The sequence below is a fragment of the Melanerpes formicivorus genome, unplaced genomic scaffold (genome assembly GCF_026170545.1).
Source record: "Melanerpes formicivorus ecotype bairdi unplaced genomic scaffold, bMelFor1.0.p_v2 SCAF_4, whole genome shotgun sequence".
In the NCBI taxonomy this organism is placed as follows: Eukaryota; Metazoa; Chordata; class Aves; order Piciformes; family Picidae; genus Melanerpes; species Melanerpes formicivorus.
This window is the reverse complement of record NW_027142356.1, coordinates 40,096,600-40,107,406: the sequence shown is the minus strand read 5'-3', so window position 1 is coordinate 40,107,406 and position 10,807 is coordinate 40,096,600.

The following is a 10,807-nucleotide window of genomic DNA, read 5'->3' as shown; positions in this document are numbered from 1 at the left end:
GATACCACTGCAGAGCTTAGGAAGATTCCCACAGTGGCTGTATCCTTAGCCAAAGATGGCCTGGAGAAACTCTCTTAAATTAAAGTGTCAACAGAAGTGATTTGAGACCAGAGAGATCCATGGATAGCAACAAACTGCCAAGACAAGACGGTATAAACTCAGGGCTTCTTCGCAACACTCAACTATGACCTTGTCATTTGATCACAGATCTTTCTGACGGTCTTGTTGAAGTCAGCTCCGGGGTGAGAAGAATAAGCTAGCAAATGTCACGCCATTTTTCTCCAAAGGACCCCGAGACAAATTCAGGAGGGGAAACGTGGGGAAGAAGTAGACCATGAAGCAGCTGCACGTCTGATCCTTTACAGCTAGATTAGTAGAATTAAGTCACAGACAGAGGTAGAGAGAAATACCAAAGCAGGAACACACCTTAATTGTATTAAGTTGTCAGAAAGAATCAATTCATGTATCGCTAAGGTATTCGACCAATGGCTGAAATGAAGTCAACAGTCATGGATTATCAACACAAACTTCTGCCTCTGGACTTACAGCTACCCGAGAGACGGTGGATTAACACATACCTAAAGGACAGGAAACAATAGGAGGAGAAAAAGATCACTTGGAGCAACAAAAGTCCCACCAGTTTTGAAAGGTTGCAAAAGCTCCTTGCACAACTATCTGGGCGGTCTAAAGGCAGAGGCAACATAGACAAGGCTACGCAGATGGGAAAAGGACAAATGCAAATTGTCACTGTCTATAAACAGTGGAACCTCTACACTAGCTATCTTGAACCCAGGAAAGGCACTTGGAGATCCACTGGATGCACCTAAGAAAATGCCAGTTCAGTGACAAACAAAACCAAACAAATCAACCAAATGCAAAGCCCTAGGGATGATCAGGGCAGAAAATCAGAACACGGAAGTCCTTCCCAGAGCAAAGTCATTGTCAGAGCCTTAGGTGAAAGTATAGTGGAGGGGGTTTCATTTTGGGGTTTCTTTTAACGTAGGACTACACCTTGGGATTCATCGTTACAGCTTACTTTGCATGCCGACAGCGGAGGCGAGTTCAAGAACAAGTTAAGAAGGTCAATGGAAACTCATAAAGGGCTGTAAACCATGGAGATACAAGGTCTGCTTTAGGAAGTCCCCTAAGCCACACAAAGCTGAAGAAGTACCCTGAGGAGTATGCTAGCCTGCACCTGCTGGTTTGGTGTGTAATTGAAACCGGTAGGGCCCAACACTCGACTGAAAGAAAGGAAGACACGGCTGGGCTCAGGCCTTTGAGCTAATCCTCAACAGCCACCAGTGACATTTGACACCAGTGACCAGTGGATTTTGCATTCTTTCCTGTTACAGTCTGCACATATTCTTTTGTCTGACAATGCTCAAGACAGCCTTTCCTAACCACTTCTTAATATTTTCCTTACTTCTACTGAAGCTGTTCAGTTTTGCATACAATTACAAGAGGACTGCTGAGTGGAAGAGAATGTTTGAGTAACTAAGTACAGATCTATAGCGCTCTCATGCTGTAGCCACAGCCACCTCACACTATCACTTGAAGTGGTTCAGCTTCTATCTCAAATCTGATTAAACTTTTTGATGTAAAAACTTCTACATAAGATCAATCACATAATTTGTCATAGAATGGTTTGGGTTGGGAGGGACCTTAAAGATCATCTAGTTCCAGCCTCCCTGCCATGGGCAGAGGCACCTTCTGCTAGACCAAGTTGCTCAAGGCTGTGTCCAAGCTAGCCTTGAACACCTCCAGGAAAGGGACATCCACAGCCTCCAGATCTCTATAGAATCATTCAGGAAGGAAAAGACACGTGGGATCTGTTTGATGCTTGCAAAATGTTAAACATCTAGCCAAAGTGTACTTTGGTGACCTGGACAAAGAAGAAGGATATCTTTAACTGTACTCTATGTAAGGCTTGGACTTCTGTAGAAGTGCAATAGCGTAAGCCAAGCCGTAGTGGTGCGGGGTAGATCTGTCTTTAAGATTCAAGAGATAGCTGATGTGAAATTGACAGGAAGCTTCTCAGTGCTAACTTCCCTGAAATGCTGCTGGATGTGATGCAAACATGTGAGACCTGTTGAGCTCAAGTGGTCCTGCTCTAGCTGATGATGCTTGAGCTGAGAGGGTGGACTAGATGTTCTCAAGAGACAACTTCCAATCTAAACTGCTTCTAAACAGATCTAGGAAGGTATTTTGTTGACATCTGTTTGAGTGTGTGATGAATCTTCCTCTGCAGATAGCTGCCTCAGAGTTCCTGCAAATAATATATTAGATATCTAACTCTGAGACAAATACCACAACAGAGAAGTATGCTGATTGAGGGACTGTGGTCTTTCAGATGTTAGCACTTAAATGGTGGAAGGGGTCTCACGCTTTAAAAGTGTATTGTTCTCAAGGTAGAATAAACTAGAGCTGCTATTATGTCTGCAGAGTGAAAAACTGTTTTGGCTCTTCTACTATACTGTCAATTTAGTGGTGTTTATTTTAAAATATTGTACTGGCTGCCTCTTTGTAATGAATTCTGCAACCCTGAGGTAGCTGAAGGGTAACAGAAACAATTATTTATCAGACTGAGAAATATTACTGCAATACAAAGGCAACCAGCTGGTTTAAATAAGTGCACCATGTTACTTAGGAGGCAAAGTTCCATTATATGTGTAATGATAGCAAAAGATCTATTATGGATTTGTGGGTTAGTGAAGCATAGTTTGGATTGAATCTAGCCAGGGAGGTTAAAGGGAACACTAAGAATTTCTACAGGTATATGAATGGCAAGAAGAAGACTAGGGAAGGTGTGGGCCCCCTCAGAAAGGAAACAGGCAAAATGGTCACAAGTGATGTGGAAAAGACTGAGGTTCTCAATAACTTCTTTACCTCAGTCTCCACTCCTGGAGTCATGGAAGACAATGGCAGGGACTGGGAGGAAGAACTGCCCATCATAAGTGAAGATCAGGTTTGTGGTCACCTGAAGAACCTGAAAGTGTTCAGGTCCATGGGACCCCACGGGATATACCCACGGGTACTGAGAGAGCTGGCAGATGAGGTTGCTAAACTCCTCTCTATTCTATTCCAAAAGTCATGGCAGTTTGGGGAAGTCCCACCTTGAGTACTGTGTCCAGTTCTGGGCCCCTCAGTTTAGGAAAGATGTTGAGTTGTTGAAACATGTCCAGAGAAGGGCAACAAAGCTGGTGAGTGGTCTGGAGCACAGCCCTATGAGAAGAGGCTGAGGGAGCTGGGTTTGCTTAGCCTTGGAGAAGAGGAGGCTCAGGGGAGACCTTCTTACTCTCTACAACTACCTGAAGGAAGGTTGTAGCCAGGTGGGAGTTGGTCTCTTCTCCCAGGCAACTAGCACCAGAACAAGAGGACACAGTCTCAAGCTGTGCCAGCAGAGGTTTAGGCTGGATGTTAGGAAGAAGTTCTTCCCAGAAAGAGAGATTAGCCATTGGAATGTGCTGCCCAGGGAGGTGGTGGAGTCACCATCACTGGAGGTGTTCGAGATGAGACTGGATTTGGTGCCATGGTTTAGTTGATAAGATGGTGTTGGGTGATAGGTTGGACTTGATGATCTCAGAGGTCTTTTCCAACCTGGTTAATTCTAGTCTAGTCTAGCCTAGCCTAGCCTAGTCTAGTCTATTCTTCTATCTTTCCAAGCTTTCTCTGGTAGATGTACAAATGATGCTAAATCTTGTCATGGAGTTTAATCCCCACCCGCTGATTTCTCAGCCCTGTAATGGAAGGCAGTTTCTGAAATATTAGGAAAGTGATGCCAAGATGGGTGTGGGTGACCTGATTGAAATGCAGAGGCTTGTTATGAGGAACTTCACCAAAATATCTATGAACCTGTCTCCCTTGGTGATAAAAGTCAAGTAATTGTAAAGTTGTACAGGATGGCTGAAAAATAAGAGGTGTAAGTGAATGCACAGTGTTTTTAGTGATTTTGCTCACTGGGGTTCTGCTACAGACAAAGATAATAAAGGAGTTATTTTCTTCAGTTACCGCGATTGAGAGATGGAGACAAAGCTTGATGCAAGCAAAGTGTCTACTTTATTGTACAAAGTATGTTCTTTATATAGGCTAACATAATCAAAAGTAACTAGTGATTGGCAATTAAATGTGTCCATCCGACAGTTACAGATTCGTGATTGGCTGCCGAGAAAATACCAGGGAACACACATCGCTGGGGAAGGCCCAGGCAGGTGTTAGACAAAAGGCAAACGATGAAGCATCTCTTATCTAAGTTCAGAGAGAAAACAAAAGACTCTTTTTCAGTGTTTACCAGCTCTAATTCTCAGGTAGCTGTGGGGCTTCCTGAGTCACAATGGCCGTCGGTAATTAGCTAAAGGCTTTTTTCTCTCTACATAGTTGCAGTTTGTTCCCAAGGTCTGTGGCCTACAAGGGCTAAAACATTTCCTTCTATCAGCTGAGCATTGCTCCCTAAATTCAGTGCATCATTTCCCCCTTTCTGTTTCACGACAAGAACCTTCTTAAATGAACGATCAAGAAAGCGTTGTAAGCATTGCAATATACAAGGTAACAAAAGTAACAAAAAGAGTAAAGCAACAAAAGCATAAATGATTGTTTTAAGAAAGCTACATAATCACATACAAAAAAAAAAAAAAAGAGATGGTGGGACTGGCCACTTATCCAAAGGCAATCCCACAAGGCAAGTAGAAAAAGGATTATCACGAGAGGCAGTAGCCAGACATAAAGCAAAACACAACAAACCTAATCTTCAGCACTGTCTTTTACAATCTGCTCTAAAGGTATGTTGCATGTTTACTTTTCTAAGATGGTCAAAAATCATAAATTGTTTGGTAGCAAGGTTTCTTTAATCTGTAAAAGTAGATCTGGCCAGGCTCTAGCTTCACAGACAGAAAACTTGCAGGCAGACAGCAAGAGCAAAAGAGCTTCATTGCTTTGCCCAATATAAAATTGCACATAACACAATAATGCATTTTTATTCATCCAAATAATACTGATCTGTTGATGTTTTGTTTCTGCTAAGGAAAGGTACTGAGTCCTATTGATGCTCATGTTGGCCTAATGCTGTTTCTTTTTATTTCAAATTTCTTCTAGCTAAAACTTCCCTAATTCTTACATCCTCTCTAAATTTTGTTAAATCACATTTAAATCACATATAAAATGAAAATTTGAGAACATAGTATGCTTTAACTATTCTTTCTTATAACATAGAATAGAATAGAATAGACCAGGTTGGAAGAGACCTTCAAGATCATCGTGTCCAACCTATCACCCAACACCACCTAATCAACTAAACCATGGCACCAAACACCCATCAAGTCTCCTCCTGAACACCTCCAGTGACGGCGACTCCACCACCTCCCCGGGCAGCCCATTCCAATGGACAATCACTCTCTCTGTGTAAAACTCCCTCCTGACCTCCAGCCTGAACTTCCCCTGGTGCAGCTTGAGACTGTGTCCTCTTGTTCTGGTGCTGGCTGCCTGGGAGAAGAGACCATCATCTGCCTGTTTACAACCCCCCTTCAGGTAGTTGTAGAGAGCAATAAGGTCACCCCTGAGTCTCCTCCTCTCCAGGCTAAGCAGCCTGGAGAGGTGGTGGGTGGAAGGGCAAGGCCAAGAAGCCTCCTCCCTTCCCCCTTTGTAAAGTAAAAGGGAAAAAAAAATTGAAGGGAAAGGAAAAAAAACTCGCAAGCTGAATTAGCAAAGCAGTGGAGCTATATTTACAAAGCGATGTAGGGTTTGCAGGGGATTATTTACAAATTTACAATATCTACAATATATACAAAGATATACAACAGAGTAACACAGAAATGAGAGTGCCCCCCTCGGCAGAGAGGGGTCCCCCACCTCCGCTCTCCCCTCTCTTCCCCCCCTTTCCCCAGAATGGGATAGAAAGAGAAAAGAGAGGAAAGAAAAAAAAAAAAAAAATGTTAGAAGCAGTTTGTGTTAATTGGAAAAGAGTTAATACAGGCCTGTTATCTGTTTTTCTCTCAAGGCCGGAGCCTTGGCAGAAAGCCCAGGACAGAAAGCTGTTGCCTGAAGAAGAGGCGGAAGCAAGACTGACTGAGAAGTGCTGGAAATGTCCAGTATAGTCCCAGCTCAGAAGTGCTTCCTCCCACTCGTCCAATGAAATTAGTTTAGACTATTCCTTCCGTTTACCAACTTCCGTCCACCATATTCCCTTTCTTAAGGGGGCAACGTCAACCGGCCACAATCCACCCCTTCTAAACAATTTCATTGGCTGTTCATACTGTCCATCCAATCCAAAACGATATTTACAGTTCGTGAGTAAAGTTCATAGTCCATTCCGGCTATGCTCAGATGTAGATGATTCAAAAGTCCAAGAAAATCAGAAAATGAGAAAAATGGAAAACAGTTCATTTCTTCACCGATGAAGCGAAGAAAAAGGAAACAGGGAAATCTCAGGGTCTCTTAGTTGACTCAGGGCTCTCAGGGATCTCAGGGTTCGTGCACCGTAGACTCCTCGTTGATTCTTTTTTTTTTCTTTTGGGCGCGATGTAGCTGTACAGCAGTTTGAAATTAACCTCTTTCAGCTAAAGTTAAATTTCTTTGTGGAATACACTGAATTTCACCATTCTCTTGCATTACCCAGTAAGTGTGACCCGGACCTTCAGCTGAAACCACCCCTCGGACAGGTTTAGCCTCTCCTGAGGGTGAAAATACCCAAACAGTTTTACCTAACAAATTCTTTTCTCTAACAACAGGAACTCTATCACCTTCTACTTTCCGTAGCAAATCTGAATGTGCAGGTCCAGCTCGGTTCACTGAACCTCTACTATTTACCAGCCAGGTTGCTTGTGCTAAATGTTTTTCCCAGTTTTTCAAAGATCCACCTCCCATGGCTTTGAGAGTGGTCTTCAACAAACCATTGTAGCGTTCAATCTTCCCTGAAGCTGGTGCATAGTAGGGAATGTGGAATATCCACTCAATACCGTGCTCTTTTGCCCAACTCTTTACAAGGTTGTTCTTGAAATGAGTTCCGTTGTCTGACTCAATCCTCTCTGGAGTTCCGTGTCTCCACAGGATCTGTCTCTCCAGACCGAGAATGGTGTTGCGTGCAGTTGCATGTGGAACTGGATAAGTTTCCAACCATCCAGTGTTTGCCTCTACCATAGTAAGCACGTACTGCTTACCAGAACGAGAACGTGGTAGAGTGATGTAGTCAATCTGCCAAGCTTCACCATACTTGTACTTGGACCATCTGTCACCATACCACAAGGGCTTAAGTCGTTTTGCCTGCTTAATAGCAGCACAAATGTCACAGTCATGGATGACTTGGGTGATAGCATCCATGGAAATGTCTATGGATCTGTCACGAGCCCATTGGTATGTTGCATCTCTGCCTTGATGTCCTGACGAATCGTGAGCCCACCGAGCTAAGAATATCTCACCTCGGTGTTTCCAGTCGAGATCAAGATTAGAGTCCATGTCTACTTGAGAAACTCTTGCAGCTAGATCTGCCTGATGGTTGTGTTGCTGTTCCTCAGTAGCTTTGCTCTTAGGAATGTGAGCATCGATGTGTCTCACTTTCACTGGAATTCTCTCAATTCGGTCAGCAATGTCCTGCCATAGGTTGGCTGCCCAAATGGGTTTTCCTTTCCTCTGCCAACCACTCTTCTTCCAGTTCTTTAGCCAACCCCATAGAGCATTGGCTACCATCCATGAGTCGGTGTAGAGATAAAGCTTCGGCCATCTCTCACGTTCAGCTACGTCGAGAGCTAGCTGGACAGCTTTTACCTCTGCGAACTGACTGGATTCTCCTTCTCCATCTCTCGCCTCTGCAACTCGGCGTGTTGGACTCCACACTGCAGACTTCCACCTTCGCTTGTTTCCAACAAGACGACAGGAACCGTCTGTGAACAGAGCATATTTCTTTTCATCATCAGAAAGGTCATTGTAAGGAGGAGCTTCCTCAGCACGAGTTACTTTCTCCTCTGGAGGTTTAGCACAGTTGATGCCTTCAGGCCAACTTGAGATCACCTCCACTAGACCAGGTCTTTCAAGATTTCCCATTCGAGCTCTCTGTGTTATCAGAGCCATCCACTTAGACCAGGTTGAGTCTGTGGCATGATGTGGTGTGGATCCTTTGCCCTTGAACATCCAATTCAAAACTGGTAATCTGGGAGCTAAGAGAAGTTGTGATTCAGTTCCAATCACTTCAGAAGATGCTTTTACTCCTTCATAGGCAGCTAAGATTTCTTTCTCTGTTGGAGTATAGTTAGCCTCTGAACCTCTGTAACCTCGACTCCAGAAACCAAGAGGTCGTCCACGTGTCTCACCTGGAGCTTTTTGCCACAAGCACCAGGTTGGACCATTGTCACTTGCAGCCGTGTACAAAATGTTCTTAATGTCTGGACCATCTCGGACAGGTCCCAGACCCATTGCTTGAATTACCTCTTGCTTTATCTGGTCAAAGGCTGCTTGTTGTTCAGGTCCCCAGTGGAAATGGTTTCTCTTTCGAGTTACATCATACAGAGGTTTCACAATCTGACTATATCCAGGAATGTGTAGTCTCCAAAATCCCACTATCCCTAAGAAACGTAGGGTCTCTTGCTTGTTTGTGGGACTTGCCATGGTAGAGACTCTATTTACCACATCCACTGGAATGTGTCGGCGTCCATCCTGCCACCGCACTCCCAGAAATTGAATCTCTGTGGTAGGCCCTTTCACCTTGTCTCGCTTGATGGCAAAACCTGCATTCAGAAGAATGTCAATGATTTTGTTACCTTTCTCAAAGACTTCCTCAGCAGTTTTACCCCAGACGATGATATCATCGATGAACTGGATGTGTTCTGGAGCACCGCCCTTCTCCAGAGCATCGTGGATCACTGCATGACAGATGCTTGAGCTGTGGATCCAGCCCATTGGCAGCCTGTTGAAAGTGTACTGGATTCCTCTCCAGGTGAAAGCAAACTGAGGCCTGCATTCCTCTGCTATGGGAATAGAGAAAAATGCATTAGCAATGTCTATGGTAGCATACCATTTGGCCTCTTTGGATTCCAGCTCATACTGTAGCTCCATCATGTCTGGTACTGCTGCACTCATAGGTGGTGTCACTTCATTTAGGGCTCGGTAGTCTACCGTCAGACGCCAGTCTCCATTCTGTTTCCGCACAGGCCACACTGGACTGTTGAAAGGTGAATGAGTTTTGCTGACGACTTTCTGACTCTCCAACTGACGAATCAGATTTTGAATGGGCAACAAAGAGTCACGGTTGGTTCTGTATTGTCTGTGATGCACAGTCTGAGAAGCAACCGGCAATTTAATGTCCTCTATCTTATGTTGTCCCACAACTGCAGATTCATCAGAAAGCTCAGGTCTAGCAGACAGCTTCAATTTTTGTCCATCAATTTCTATAGAAGCTACTCCAAAAGCCCATTTGTAACCTCTAGGGTCTTTGAAACGCCCTTCTCTCAGAAAATCAATTCCCAAAATACAAGGTGCGTCAGGTCCGGTCACAACTGTATGCTTCCTCCATTGTTTACCAGTTAAACTTATATTAACCTCTACCTTACTTAACTCTTGAGATCCACCAGTGACTCCCAGAATAGTTATAGACTCTGATCCCTGATAATTTGATGGTATTATGGTGCACTGAGCTCCTGTGTCAACCAAGGCCCTGTACTTCTGAAATTGTGAAGTGCCAGGCCACTGGATGTACACATCCCAATAGATTCTGTTATCTCTGTTATCCCTCTCCTCCCCCTGGCGGGAGGCAGGGCACCCCTAGTTATGGGGAACATGCGCACATGTGCATTGCACATAGTTTGCAGGGTTATAACTTTGCATGTTATAACTGGAGCCACTGTTGGAGCCATAAGAGTCGTTCTGGGGAACTGTGGAAGTAACAGCTACCCTTCTGGTATTGCTACCTTGGGTTCTGCCACTTTGCAATTCCCTCAGTCTCCTGAAAAGATTAGAAGTTGGTTGGCCATCCCAGCGGTTCATGTTCTCACCAAACTGATCACGCAGAGTTATCCAAATAGTTCTACGTGATTGCCTTGGTGGTCTGTTTTGGAATGACCTGTTTTGGAATGTCCTGTTTTGGAATGACCTCCTTGGAGGACGTGTATTCCTCACAGATGAGACTTGTACCCACCTGGAGGAAGAATTGAAATTATCCCTTTGTGCCAATTGGGATATGGAATTTCTAAATTCATCTTTTAACTCTCTTATGCAATTCTGTATATCACCAGACATAGTTTTAATGGCTGAAACCAAAGAACCACGTGTCATGCTATCCTCCAATTGTCTCATTTGATCACTGAATTGGCCAACCGTGGGAGAAGCTCCACCATAACTTCTTGACACAATTCTGCTTGCCAGAATGTTTGCATAATTGGAAGGAGCAAGTTTGATGATCTTTTTAGCAAGACCAATACCCACAGGAATGTCATCAGGATTCAGAGTTTCATGTTCACCATAGAGTAGCTCTCTAACAGCAAATTCTCTCAAGCGCTTAATTCCCTCATCTATGGTAGTCCAGGGTTTAGGATTCCATGGAAGGTCATCTCGGGAAGGGTATCTCAGGGCAACCGCTATTAAAAGGCGTATCCACAGATTAACCTTACCGAGAGCTTCGCCTAGATGTCTATCTATTCCATTGTCCCTTGAGAGAGTTCCTAATTGAGCTGCTGACTTGTCTCCAACTGTTAGAGCTGAAGCACCTGTATCATAACACCTACTAAGCCAAGCTAGAACTGGCTCCTTATCTGCTCTGGTGAAATCTTTACGGACATTTCTCAATTCCTCCCGTGGTGACGAACAGTCTGTAATGTCATCTTCATCTTCA